Source organism: Seriola aureovittata, chromosome 1 (assembly GCF_021018895.1).
Source record: "Seriola aureovittata isolate HTS-2021-v1 ecotype China chromosome 1, ASM2101889v1, whole genome shotgun sequence".
Lineage (NCBI taxonomy): Eukaryota > Metazoa > Chordata > Actinopteri > Carangiformes > Carangidae > Seriola > Seriola aureovittata.
The window spans coordinates 15,341,910-15,357,215 of NC_079364.1; positions in this window are offsets into that span (position 1 = coordinate 15,341,910).

The following is a 15,306-nucleotide window of genomic DNA, read 5'->3' on the forward strand; positions in this document are numbered from 1 at the left end:
CACGCAGACTAGACTACTGATATCACTGGGTTTCCAACCTTGAGTCATGCAGTCTCTGGGGATTCGGCTCCTGACTGAACATCTGATAAAACTGTTTGGGTTTCGATTGCCTGTTCCGTTGTCCTGATTATTAACTTGTCTTTAAGCCAATGGATGTCTCATTCCAGACGTGGTGAGATGTGTCTGTGTCCTTGCCTGGACTCTTTCTGTGAGGAGGTCGGTCTTCTGTCAGTTTCTTCCCACAATCCATAGACACAGAACCTTGAATATTGTTTAGGATGTTACCCAGCCTATCGGCAATGTCCTTGTCAATTGTAATTTATGTATAAATGATGAAAAAATTATAATAAAGGCAACATAACATGGAAACGAGAAAATAGTAATTTGTAAAACAGCTCAGGCATCTCCTGTTCTGTTGGGTTTACTCTTATCTGCAGCACAGGACTGTTCATTGTGCTCTGTAATGGTTGAATGTCATATCATAAACCTCCAGGGTCTGCCTTTACACTAATATTATTCTCAATACATGCGCTGTCCTTTAGCCATATTATACATACAGTAGACATAATATTGGTTTCCATTGCTGCAAGGATGACACTCAGCTCTACCTCCCCATTGACCTTAATAGCACAAATCAATGTGACATTCTCCACAGCTGTGTCTAGAGTCTCAGAAAACCAATTCAATAATAATAAAAAAAAAAATCTCACAGTGAGGGACTAAAAAAGCCTACTGTTACTGCCTGACATACTTAAACTGCACATAAATGACTAATAAATAATACATTTATAAATATTGTCTACACTGATATCAGCTGGCCCATCACTTTAGCATCAAGCAGGAGATCTCAACAGTTATTGAACAGGCTCTCATGATATTTGGTGTGGCTGTCTATGGTCCCAAAAATTTGATTAATAATTTTGATGACCCCTCGACCTTTCACATAGCACTGCTGTCAGGTCCAAATTTCCCCTCAACCACCACTTGACAGAAACTGTTATTCCGGAAACTACCAGCTGGATTTCCATGACATTTGTTGCGAATATTCATGGTCCCATGACCTTTCCATCTGAAGCTGCTGCTGTCAGGTTAGAATTTCCACTTGTTCACAATCCCTAAGTCCTAAAGGTTGGACTGCTCTGAAATCTACTGTGCACATTTACACTTTTGGGAAGATGAACTCTTCCTAGTTTGGGGCCTTCATGCTCTCCTCTGGCACCATCCTCATGCATCATGCAGGTCAAAGAAACAGATTTTGTTAAGCACATTCATGCTCCCAGTGGGAAAAGAAAATAAATAAAATAAGATGTTTATGATGCTATGGCCTTTCCTCTAGCACCATCCTCAGAACAAAATTTACATTTTAGCTGCATGTGGTCATAACAATGAACAATAACAGCTGCCAGCCTTGCAGGACTGCCCACTTTGTGTCCTGTTTGTTTTTTATTGCAACAGAATTTTAACCACTGTGCTGTATTATATCTGAAAAAGAAGACACCCGCTGTGGAGTGTGGTGATGTTTGTTAAACTAAAATATTCTATGTGCTGTACTGTCATTGCTCTGTCTTTGTGTTGGCTGCACAGCGCATGAAGCCAGCACATAGTGTTTAACTTTTCAGGCAATAAATAATACATAGAATATTACTGTGGCCAGTGAATACAAGTTAAGCTGTCCCTACGTTCTCAACCACCCAATCATCTATCTATCTATTGTATTTCTATTTTTCTATTAAATCTGTGCGTTTATTGGCTAAATTTAATCCAGCAGTGAGTTTAAGCCTCATCAATTTTCACAGAGTAATTTCATTTCCCAAGTCAGACCGCAATCCACAAAGACTCCACTGCGACAGTGTGTCTCTACAATGCTGCGGTGACTGTCCAAACACAGGGAAAGACTGTGAAGCATTGAAAAGGTTTCCATGGCTTCTGGTCAAATGAGATCAAACTCGGTGTGATCCACTTTCAGATTTCGATATAAAACAACTTGGTGTTGGTCACCCAAAGAAGAGTCAAGGCTGGCGATTCTCTAGAGTGTGTACTGGACTATCCTTGTGACAATCTTCTCCCACAGTGGGCTTAGGAATGTAAGACCAACGAGAATTTCTGTACACATTTTTGTCACAATCCATCCAGTAAATCTTGAGATATTTTACAGCAGGTGAAACCTTTTATCTGCAAGAGGTGCTAGAGGAAATATCAGGGGATCACCAAAGTCAGTAAGAGTCATCCTCTGGGGACCAAGCATGTCAGTACAACATTTCATGACACTCCATCTAACTGATATTTCAGTCTGGACCAAAGTGGTGGACTGAGAGGCATTGCCATGTGCAGCTATTATGCTTAAAAACATTCATTAGTGCAGCTATAGGCAAAAGCATCAGTTCTTGTGTGTGGTTGCGTGCTGTTCATTTAAATCTGCTACTGCTGTTAAAGAAATACACTGTATCACTTTTAATGAGTTGCAGCGGAGTTGTGAACACATTATATTGGCATTATTAACCAGGAACTGACGCACCGCTCAACATTTTTCACCAGCAAAGTCCAGAGAGCCTCTCCAACCACAGCGTTTTTTTAAATATTCTACAACACTCCACCGTACAGAAGGATGCATCAATCATGGATTATTCAAAAACAATAAAGATGTCAGCTTTCAGTTAAAATGACTTATAATATCCACAGATTTGCTTCTTTTTTTTTTATTACTGTACCCGCATCACTCAGAGCGTTATACAATACAAACTCATGTTAAAGTCAAATGGGTTTTTCCAGATGACTGCAAATACTGCTCATTTTTGCACTATTTCTTACCCAGCCATTTGTTTCCCCAAATTAATTAGCTTTATTGAGGTAAATTGCCCTGACTCAGACACTGTGTGGTGTCTGTTAGGGAGCCATGCATGAATGGGAAATGGTTTGGAAGGAAAAAGCTGGCAGATAAAAACGGAACAATAGAATCCCTGAATGCAATTAAGCAAAAGAATTAGAAGTCTCTGCAGTGAAAAAGAAATGTCCTGCCTCAGTAGATCCTCTCGCTCATGCAGGGAAAAAGAACTTTGGTGTACTGATAAAGTAAAGCCTTTCATTCTTCTGTGCTGGGAACCCCTGGTGTCCAAGAATTGTGGAGAATTTCATACTTCATTTTCATGCTGGAGCTGAGAACTCAGTGTGCATGATATTAAGAACACCTTCAGTGGTACTATATTTTCGTCTCAAAACAGCGGGCGCTCTTTGAAAAAATGGATTTTTACAAGATGTTCCACATGAATGCCAGCAAATACTGACCCCCGGGCTTTTCATGTTTCTGCTACATTTGCTCATTGTGGGTCTCCACCTCCATCTGCAGTTTGATTGCAAGCAAAGTTCCTGATGTAAGTTTAAATCACTTGCATGTTTATTGAATCGTACCTGGCAAATGCAATCCTTTGCCAATGGGGAATTATAAGATTTAGACATGAAACAGCTGTCATATAAGAATGTGGCTAATTAGTGATGATGTTCAGATATGAAGTGACATATACTGTAAATGTTTTTCTATTGTGCAACAAATACACAGACACATAATCATAACCAGGCTGTCAGTGACGTGCATCGTGATAAATTTATGCACTACATTTACCACAAATTGCCCTTATGAAATGGGATTTATCACATATGCATCTGTGACCAAAACATTTTTTTTTTTTTTTTTTTAAATCAGCTATGGTAGAAGGGCAAATTGGTCTCTCTTTTTCCCACATAATGGGAGTTAGAGACTGAATGTACCTGAACACAGCAGAGGAAAAAAGAAAACAGTTTTCACTGTTTTTAATCACATCATGTTTTACATTATGTTCTGTTTTATAAACACTCACATCAAGGATCAATCCAACCTCTCAGGTGAACTGGACACACAGGAAACAAAAACAGAAAAAAACCCCAACAAGGCAGTTGGGGGTTTTGCAGTGTTGCTCACTGGGTTTGTGCAGGATTATATTGTGTACGTGTATGTGCTTTGTGTCGGTTGCTTGTTTGGAATGCATTATATAATAAGTGTTCCTTTTTTTAAAAAAGCGATTTTAGATTATCCATTGTAGAGGATAACAGTTTTGTGAGACTTTATGGAGTGTGTGTGTGTGTGTGTGTGTGTGTGTGTGTGTGTGTGTGTGTGTGTGTGTGTGTGTGTATGCATTGTAAGCATTAAGCCTCTGACAAGACATTAACCATCTGGGTTATTAAGTTTTGATCTACAACATAAAATATTGCTTGGTTGACGGATGTTTATCGGTATTTACTAAAAAAAAAAAAAAAAAAAAAAAATGTATTCATCAAAAACATCAAGAAAAAGTTGAAACACAACTTTCAAAGCCCTCTTTACAAAGTTGTGAGAAAATCACAATGAGCGACGAGTGTTGTCAGATTTTCATCTCCGGTTGTCAAAGTTGCACATTATCATTAATTCATCTTCTTCTTCACTCAGCAGATGACACATTCCAGGCAGAGAAGCAGATGCACAAGCTGATTGATGTGATTTGTAGAACAGACGCATGCCATGCGTGGAACATTATATCATACAGTTTTGCATAGTTAGTCAGTTGGCATAGGACAGATGTTGTCAGGAGACAGAGGATGGCTGGCCTTCTAAATCATCTCTTCTTGCTTCCCTTCCTGTTTGTAGTTTTTGAAATAATGTTGGCATTATTTGCACTGTTTGATTCCCTCTGAGTATGAAAACCACATTAAACGAGTCTTGGATTTAGCAGTAAACAACATTTTCATTCTGGAGCCCAGTGAAGCTTAATGAACCTTATCATCGCTAAGATTAAAGAGAGCAAATACTACGACCACATTATCTCGATGTTTAGGATCTTTTGACTACAATAATATTCATTGATAGTAACTGAAAGATTGTCACTGGCTAAAATCAAGAGTTAAAATCTCAATAGCTTTATTTTTACTTGGAGGAGCTTCGCTGGGCTGCCGGTGATTAAAAGCTGCTTCACTCGTGATGTAACAGTCGAGTCAGTCCTATCAAAAACACCCATCTTTCCTCTCATTTCCTGCACACACACAATAAACAACATTTGATCCTGTTAAATGAGATGTATGTGTACATCATGTGCCCTCTGCACTGTTATAGACTTCATATAAACCGAATCAATCTTGTTTATTTTGCTTGTTTATTTTTACATGCGCTATGAGAGGTTATTAAAAGCCCTGATAGCTTTGAGAAGAAAAACAAGAACACAGAGGAAACGCAGGTCAGGAAGGCGACATGAGGTCATATGACAGGAGGAAGAGGGTTTCAGATGTGGACCCGCTCTTCAACTTCAGCTAAAGCTTCATTTACAGTGTTTTGGTTGATAGTGAGGTAACGTGTTGTGGACAGAAACTTCAGTTAAGGTAACGTGATAGTAACCAGAACCAGGTTTTAAATCCCTGATCAAGATAACATCTATGGATTCATTGCAACAGCGTCAAATCAAACTCTCTGAACACATTTCAAGGTGCTGCACTTGTGCAGTGAAGTATTGAGGATATTTCTCTCTCCACTGCTCTCACGTTGTGACAACAGTGAATGGATGAATAAGAAAGTTGGCAAATTTGTGTTTGTTGCATTTATGGTTGACTAAGTCCATTATATGGAGAGTAGCGAGCTGTCACTGCTCTCATTACCAGTGTAGGCAGACAACAACTGTGCTTGCTCTAGCATTAGATCCAGTGTTCCCCTCTGTGCTCTTGTGTCTTCATCAAAAAGCCTAGTGATAATTTGAAACTTTAAATTGGTTCCACTGAAGATTTGATTTAGCTAAGAGTTCGAAATATAATGGACTGAATATTAGAGGATATGCCATACAATGGAGATTGCAGGATCCAGGTGACCAACATGTGGAAATGATGCATTTTAATATTTAATATGGCGCTCTCCAGTGACATGTGAGAGCCATACATAAGCAGTGTCATTAGTCAGGGGCAAGTATCTAACATGGAACCCACAGATTTTCTCCTGTCTCATCTGTGCAGACACACAAGGTGTATGTTATTTGTTTGTTCAGTTGTTAGGGTGCTGGTAGCGATGCATGACTTTTCCAGTAACCTTTACATTTTGAAAATCACATCCTGAACACAGACTTTCAGCACAAAGCCTAAAGGACATCCTTTGTTAAGGTGCTGAGCTTTTTTAATACCCTACACTTAGAGGATTAAAGGGGGTGTGCAGGCAGGTAAGTGAGACTGCGGGGTTCAGAGAGGTCAGCACCTGAGCAAAACACTGCTCGGTCAGACACAGGCTGCTGGGCGGTAACACACTGTAGGAACAGCCCTGGAGGACTATCAGTGCTCGCTGGAACACCGGTAACATAAGATCCACTGAGATGCTGTTTGATAGTGAAGTCAGTCAGAGCTGAAAGAAACTGCTGTATTCACATGTTTTTGACTGGTTTGTAAACTAAGACCTTATTATTATGGTTTTACATGGTCTAAATTTCAAGAACACCTTTTCAGGTTTTATTGGGTGCACATTGTGTGCTTTATAGTAACAAATAAGATGAAGGAAAAAATAAGACACACACCACTGACAAGATCACCTTGTCTTTACTGTTATTACAGCATATTTCACTTGAATATTTGGCAAGATTAAGCATCTATTTTTGTTTTTTAAATTTCAGTATGATAAGACAGAATGTAGGCCAAGTAACATGTGTATGTGCCGCTAACTGTGAGAATAAATGGAAAATTAAACCATAATATAACTCAGATATTGTTATTAGGGTGTTATTACAACATATTCCATCACTATTACCCTATTACTTGTTATTTTAATAGTTGAAAAGATAGAATACATATTGAGGTTTTAACAATGTCAGTATGATCAGACAGAGACATAAAGTATATTTAATTCAATTAAAGAGAACTTGTCACTGCAGTTTCTCTTTAAAACACTTGAAAACTTAAATGACTCTATCTATCACAAGACACTAAACATATTTTTCATGTATGTTTATGGTTAGTGGAGGAAATATTGATCTTTTTTTATAATAAGGTGAAATTTAATTGTAGCAAATAACTTTCTGTTTTTTTTTATCACTTGCAGTATTTTACATTAGATTTTAGGCAGCAACATAAATCAATGTACAATCATGTGTCAGCAAATTATGCTGCTGAAAGTATCTAAAATCCTCCTGCTTACTGAGGCTCTGCGTAACTCCCATCCACCACAACATAATGCTGTTGTGTATCAGCGGTTATACATGAACATAATGGACTGTCGACTGTCCTCTACATCTGTTGCCAGTTGGAGAGTGACAAGTTGATTTATGGGACTTGGAGGGACAGTAATGAATCAATTAGGCTGATAAGATGCTCTCCTCAAGGTCACTGTCCAGTGACTCATATACATCTACTCAGTGCCTGCAAATCTGATTCATATGTGCAGAATGAGAATCAACAATCAGCAAATGAACATAGAAAGACCTGACAGCTGCCATCATCTTCATCATGTGTCATCCTTGTTTCTGTTTTAGCTTCATTTACAGTCTATAAAATAGACTGTCAGGAGACGCATTTCCAGTTATTTAAACATCATGAAGCTAATTGATTTATTCAAGTGTAGTATTTTTATACAATTGCACCTTGCAAATACAGATATTTCTCCCAGTGTCTTAACAATAAATAAAAAAATATATAAATGTTAATTTAAAGAAAAAAAACACTTCAAACATTAGAGTTTCAGAACATACACGTTTAATTGTGAATAATGTAGGTCTGATGCAGAACAATTATGATTCAAAACATAATTAAAAGAAAAAAACTGTAATCAGGGACAACCAAAGAAGAATACTGTAAATATACAGGCTTTAGCTGAAAGATTGTAGTGTCAGATTAAAATGTATTGTAATTATTATGCAGTCTTAATCACAACTGGTGCACAGAATGTTTTTTACCTTATCTAGTTTTCTATTCGCTGCAGAAGCTGCACAACAGACAACAGACTCATTTGTTTTTTTTTGTTTTTTTTTTAAGTATATTTTTTTGGGCTTTTTATGCCTTTAATTGATAGTATAGTGGAGAGAGACAGGAAACGGGGAGGCAGAGAGGGGGAATGACATGCAGCGAAAGGCCGTCCGATGCGGGATTCGAACCTGTTATGAAAAGCAAATGAGAAACTGATTTTTTACTAAATGGAATAGAATGCAACTTTATGTGTGTGACTGTCTTCACCCCATATGACAGTCCATCAAAACAATAAAACACACAAAGCACATAATAGCAATGATGACAATATGAAATCTTAATGTAATAAAATGCAATACAGAACATTTAAACCTACAAAAACTGATATTTTGGCCTATAACATACATATAGAATCAAATTTCAACCATTACCAAACAGTTTCATTCATTATCGTAAGTCCAATATTCACTCGTCTTTATGTTTTTGGTCTCCACCACCTCCTGAGGGAAATGTCTGGCTCTTTAGCTGCTAAAAGCTCCACTATGTTCACCAGATAGTTTCAAACTGTGTCTGTCTGCTGTTTGGTTATAAGCATGCAGTAAACAGTGGGGTTTTTTTTTTTTTTTTCTTTTTACAGCTTTTTCACTGAAAGGTGCTGCCTGCTGCTGTGACTGCAAACAACCCTGTGAGAGCAGTGGGAGTGAACCAAAACAGTAAAGTTTGGGTTTTAAAATCACAACAGTGAGCGACCACTGTCACATACAAGTAGTCATATGATCCATTGTTAATGCAGAATATAGATTATAGCCGCTTTGAGACAAAGACGCTTTATGAAACATATTAAAAGTGAGAGCCTATGAATTAACTTATATGGGATAACTGACTTCTTATATGTGTTATTTATTATTAAAGATCTATAAGAGTCTTACAGCTTAAACTTGGTTTTCCCTCTCATCCACTTTTCACAGAAGTTTCCCTTCAGTTGGTGAATTCCATTAGCAGACTGACTCTCCCCTTTTACCTCTCCTACTTTGGAGACATAGCTTCAGGAGACAGAATTTAATTTAGTCTCAAAATGAATCCGTCACCTGAAGTAACGGCCAATTTCTTCAGTTTATCAGAGGGACCAGGGACTGTAGAGATTCCATTGATTGGTCACAGGAAACTAAGAACTTCCACTTTGCTCAGCAAAATGCCTCAGACTCCTTCCCGTGGAGGCCATTAGCTCTCTGATCAGGCAGAGTAAAGACAGGCAGACTTTACCAAGGCTGAGGCTGTTAAATAGAGCCTGCCTGTGGTTTGCAGGTTTCATTGATGATGCTATTGAACGTGCTCAAGCTGTGTGAAACACCCGTAGTGACCCAGCAGGGAGCTCATGGCGAGAAACTATTTAGCCGGCTTGGTGTATATACCAAGCAGGCACCATTACATCCCATTAGCAAACATAGACATTGGGATTTGATGCTGTTGTTTCAGTGAGCCAATTTAATTTTACAGCTCAGTGTAGCTCAAGGACAATATCAGTTAGTTTGTCTGCACGAATAGCTTGTGGTGATCCCACATCTCTGTGAACACATGATGGAGATTTAGGCCATGGTCCCTTCATACATGTCATTTTACTGTACACAACTCCTCTTATACTGTAGGCTATTACAACCCTGTCTCCTATATGTATTTATATATATATTGCTAATTTGAAACAGAAAATATGTTTTAAAGGAAATGTAATGCCACCTGAATTACATTTTTCTTTATCAATATAATGCTGAAATGTTTTAAGGATGTAAAATGTTGATACCGAACATATCTACAAGATGTTAACTGACGTGTAAGATGAGGTCTGCTCTTTATGTTTAGCCACTTACCGTTAAGTTTATAAAACGATCATTGTCTTAGTTAAATACTGAAAAAGTCAAAAGTGACATGGAGGAGACAAACTTTACTAATATTCAACCAAAACCATAATCTTAATCTCTTAATCCCAATCCCTGTTTTTAACAAACCATCCACCCCAACCCCAGAAGTAGAATGTAGCTCTTTGTACTGCTGATAAAACATTAAACATAATCCTAGATAAAGAAATTAGTGTCTAGAAGACAGGGTTGTGTATTTCTGAGGCGGAGTATTTGACATGGCTTGTTGTTGTTGTTGTTGTTGAAGTAAGGCTGACTATGTGACCACAAACAGCCTTTACAGGCAAACAGGTGTCTGCACTTTACAGATCTATGTACACTTTAACAGCAGATAACACTCTGTTAATAGAGCAGCAAAGTGTCCACAGCAGGAAATGTGTTTTCTTTTTTTCTTTGTTGCTTTATGGCGGAGACACAAAAAGAAAGTTGTTTTGACACTGTCGATGTTGTACCTACACAACATGAAGCTGTGAGTCATGGGAGCTCACAGGGTTCATGCAGCGACTGACGGTGTTAAGTTCCTGGTAACTTCCTGGCTCCTGGTAACTTAACACCAACTGAAAATCCCCTCTTTGTCGACTTTCAGTCATTTAACTTCCTTTGTAATTTAATAACATATAACATATCTACTGGTTCTTAGTGGGAGTTAAATGTAGGTACAGTGGACTGCAGGAAACAAGGGAGTAAGAGTTGGGTATTTTAAATACTGGGTATCTACAGGGTACAATAGTAGGAAACTAAAGTGAAATTGCTGTGTAATTAAAGAAAGTTTCTGACGTCAGCCATAGAAGGAAAAGCACATGTGAAACGCGTTTTGTTAACGATGGCCCACTGTCCCAGTAATCTCATGCTCGTTAGGCAGGTTTTTCATGTTATCAGTTACACCTGTGCTTTCCCTGCTTTTGTTCATTGCCTCTGGAACGACACATAGAAGCGTTTCCTTGTTTGACACCCCGTCACCAGGATAATATCATTTCCCAGTGCCTTCTGAATCCGTTACAATTCACTGTAGAAATATAATGGGTTAGGTTTGCTCAGGTTTAGTCAGGATTAGGGAAAGATCAAGGTTTGGGTTAGAATAAGTACTTTATCAAGGTTAGAGAAACGTTGTTTTGGTTACAATACCTATTTTATTAAGATTATAGGGGACCATCATCACCATGGATACAACAATAACCTTGTGTTTAACGTTTGGGAATGATGGTGGTCGAACAACTGTCTCCTGTGTTAAAGTCAGGCTTTTTGTTGACCCATCCATCCACCCTGACCTCTTCCTTTGGCAGACTTTAATAACATCAACCGACTTCCACAGTCCATGGTCTTTGAGAGCTTTGCATACAATAAATTAGTACAATGGTAAAATGTAGTTACGGGTTTTCATATTTTCCACAATAAATAAGGACACACACAGAATGAAAAAATAACAAACAACAAAAACAGCTTGCATTCATTAGTTCATCATTCTCTCATGCGTAAGCTACATGTCTTCATCACAAAGAGTTTTCATAGAGTTGATTAGGTATCTTAGTTACCAGGTAGTGCATAAAGTGTCCCCGTATTTTCTGGACCATCTGCAAATGGCCTTTTAGCACACACCAGTTTTTCCATAGCCAGACAGCTTAAGTGGCTTCTCAGCCACTGATTAATAGTGAAGAGCAATAGAGTTTTTTTAACTTAGATTTTGATCATTTCATAGCATCAGGAAAGAGACCCAAGCTGCAAAGATGTCGACGGAGAAGTGATGTTAAAGAAATCATTGTGGATCAGATATGTCCCTGCATCTCGTCGTATTTCCACATACAATGTACTAACAAGGCCGCCAAGTGTCTGGATTATTTTCCTTAAGTCTGTGTAAGAGCAGGTGACATATATGTGCACACGATCCGTTTATATTGAAACAATTTCAATGAGGGATTTGTCACTTCGTTGTCGTTTTGGAGCATTTGCTTAAACGACTGATTCTGTCCTTTTTGAAAGGACACCCTCCTCTGTCTGTGACTCGTCATACATTAAAGTATGATATGAAAAAGGTTTATTCGTAGATTATATGTTAAGTAATGATTATGATTCTCTCATGGTGGCAGTAATTTATTCTGTGCAGAGCTAAAAAAAAAGCATCACATCTTTGGGTGTGATTCTTCTGGCACACAAACTGTGAAAACTAACAGTCAGGATGACAGTGAGAACCAGTGGGTATGAAATAGGACACAAGTGCTTAACGCCAAGATTAAATTAAACTAATGCATACCTGAGCAGGTCAGACACACTTGTGTTTGAAGATTTATCTTTTGCTCTTATTATACCTCATAATTAAGACAAATGCAGAGCTAGGCTTGTTGGTTAATGTTCTCGCTTTGTTACCACCTCTGTGATCATAAATTCAAAACTGAACGCTGATTGCAGTTAGTGGAGTTCTGCAAACATGTACAGAAGATAAGAAGAAATGATTTTCTTTTTACCTATAAATAGATACAAGTAGCTCACTGTTGTCTCTCTGTTTCTTCTGATTGTCCAAAGGATGACTTTAGTCAGTGAAGCTTCTCTCTAAATTACACTTGAGCTAAATGAGCTCTTTTGTCTTATCCATCTCATTTCTGCAGACTGAACATCTGTGCATGGCTGCAGTCAAACAACATATGGTCCCAAATTGTTTAACAGGCATGAATGGTTTACTGTATATTAGAGGCTGATGCTGAATTAGCAAATAAAGGGGGAAAAAAAGTCTGTCTTCTACCAGCTCTGTGGTTTGTTTTTGGTCAACTACATAAGAAGCTAAAAAATCCAAAAAGTCAGTTTGGTCATCAGCGTATAATTTTAGCAAAAAAAAAAAAAAAAAAAAAGCATAAAAAAAACACAATGCATAATTACATTATTCATGTGGATTTTGCCCTGCAACCATGCAATAATCAGAATCTCTGGAGACAGAGATGTTGTGTGTGTTGGAGGCCGCTCATGAACTACTTTAATATAAAGTAAATGATGCATAGCTATTTTCAGCTATCAGAATAAGGTCAGAGCTATTTTAAGTACAGTAAGCAGCACCTTACCACCTCTGAGTATAATCTTAGTTGTGTTTCATGTCGACGAAGGAGGCAGTTCACAGTCCTGACTTCATAGACATGTATAATAAAAGGAAAAAATGCGTTCTCAGCAGTGTTGGGGAGTAGTGACTGTCATCAAACCAGTAGTTTAACTACATTTTGCAGTAGCTTGCTGGGAGCTCAGCTACATTCATGTTTGCAAAGTTAAAGTAGTTATTTTACCACTGCCTCTCTGTCTTTCATCCTGACCGCTGTGAAGGCAGCCCAGGCAATGCATTTGTCAGGCAGTTCACACCATACACTTGACCTTTGTGTAGTGCATGGGCAAAAGCGAAGGGCATTGTCCGGTGCTCACGGAGCAACAACATCATCATGGATACACCTCCCGAATCTCAGCCTGAGGACGGATCACCGCATGGCCAAGCAGTTTACTAAACCAAAGCAGTGTTCCTGCACTTTCTCATGAATAGTGGGGTATTTTAGTTTTTTGGTTTATGTTGTGACCTGTGAGCAAGTAGGCACTTTTTGAATTAGCTGGCATGTGACCTTTTTGTATTATATTTTGTCTCACATGTACATTGTCAATTTGACCTTGACCTTGCCCTTTTTTTTTTTTTTACAAATTAGTTTAAACTACTTTTTAAGTAGCTTAAATGAACTAATCTAGATTTCTCCCCAATGGCTGCTTTGCAACTTCATCCGATGTAAAGTTATTGGTAGCTTGCGGTATGCTTTCAAAGTTGCCTCCCCAACACTGCTTCTCGGTTTACGGCTCTGGCAGAAACAAAGGTTAGCTGCTCGTAAGCCCAACCCCCGAGCAACCAAGGAAAAGAAGGAAAGAAACAGAAGGGGTCGTGTGACTGGAAGCTGGAGATCGAGTCAGTAATCGCAGCTGCATCTGGATGTGTACCTTCAACATCTGGATGTGGAGAGCTCTTCCCTGCTCGCCCTGATAACAGAGACACACTAACCTGCAGTGACCGGAGGGAACAAACAATCACACTTTAATTGATTTTACTTTTGTGCTCTCTTGCTTAATGAAAATCAAATCAAAACTAAGCCAGGGGCCACTCAGTTTCTCTTTCTTTCTTTCTGTCTCTTCCTCTTCTTCCCTCTTCATCTTTCCTTCTCCCCCCCTGTCTCTCGCTGTGTTGCTTTGAAGTGTAAATCAGATTCTACTGATGTATGAAAGTGAAGTGCAGACTGTACACCAGAGACCATTTCACAGCACTGAGGGCACGCAGGGTGTAACCAGATGTAAGTGTATCTTTTCCATCAAAAGTGTAGGTCAATAATTCCTTATATAACTGTGTCAGTGTGTGTGTAAAGCCACTTACCAAACGACTGGCTTATTAAAATTTATGAGGCTTCATAGATTTGACAGTAACATTTTTTATAGCTACACCTCCTGTTTGTCCTTTATCTCTGCACCAACTATAGTGGGCAAAAACCCAGGGACTATAAAGTGTTAAATACTTAACTACAGCTGCTCTTAGCTCCTCAGTACAATCCTTTTTTCAATGAAGTTTCACTCCGAATTTTGGGCTTATTCTTTTGTTCCCTCCCCTGCACAATCAGTCCGTGTTGTTTTAAATAAATAGATCCTACAACCGAGTGAAAAGAAGCGGATTCTATTATAACGGAGCTCTGATCTACACAATAGAAGACATCTGACGTCTGCCTCCCTTCATTTACATCTCCTCGCTAGCAATTCGTAGAGATTTAATACAAAAATAATTAAGATAAGGGATAATGTCTTCCACCTGCATTTCCTACATCGGTGTACGTCGGGAAAAGAGCGCGCTTTAATACAGCCTCACAGTTATTTTGGCAGGCACAGAAGTGGTTTCATATTCCAGTCACATGTCACACACCATCCAATCATCAGAGAACTGCCACATATCGTATTACACTCCACATCCCTCATTCTTCTGTGTAGTGGAAAATAGAAGTTGTAGTTTCATTCATCAACAAACATTGCTGTGCTGTGCAGCAGAAAAGAAAATATTACAGGTGTGCCTTCACCAGGCAAGCTCCATGCACGCTACAGGAATTTATTATCATCTACTTCACTGGGTGATTTGGAATAAAGACAAGTAAAGAAATGGGTCTATAGTTTTGAGAAATTGTCCCTGGCAGTCATGTTTGCCCAGCACTGCAGCATCTCATAACAGATAAGCTGGAGTAGAAAACAAACATACCTTTGTCAAATACACAGCTGTGGATGGTTTCTGTCCTCATCCAAGGACGAAAAATTAGAGCGAAGTGCGTTCCAAACATTTTCTACCAGCTTCAAGGTGAAATTTGCTATTTTGTCTTCACTTTTATCCAATCTTTACGTAAACCAGCCCATTTAGATTAAAGTTGTATTTTTCATGGTTGGTCTCACCAACAGAGGCAACATTTACAGCCACAGACGAACA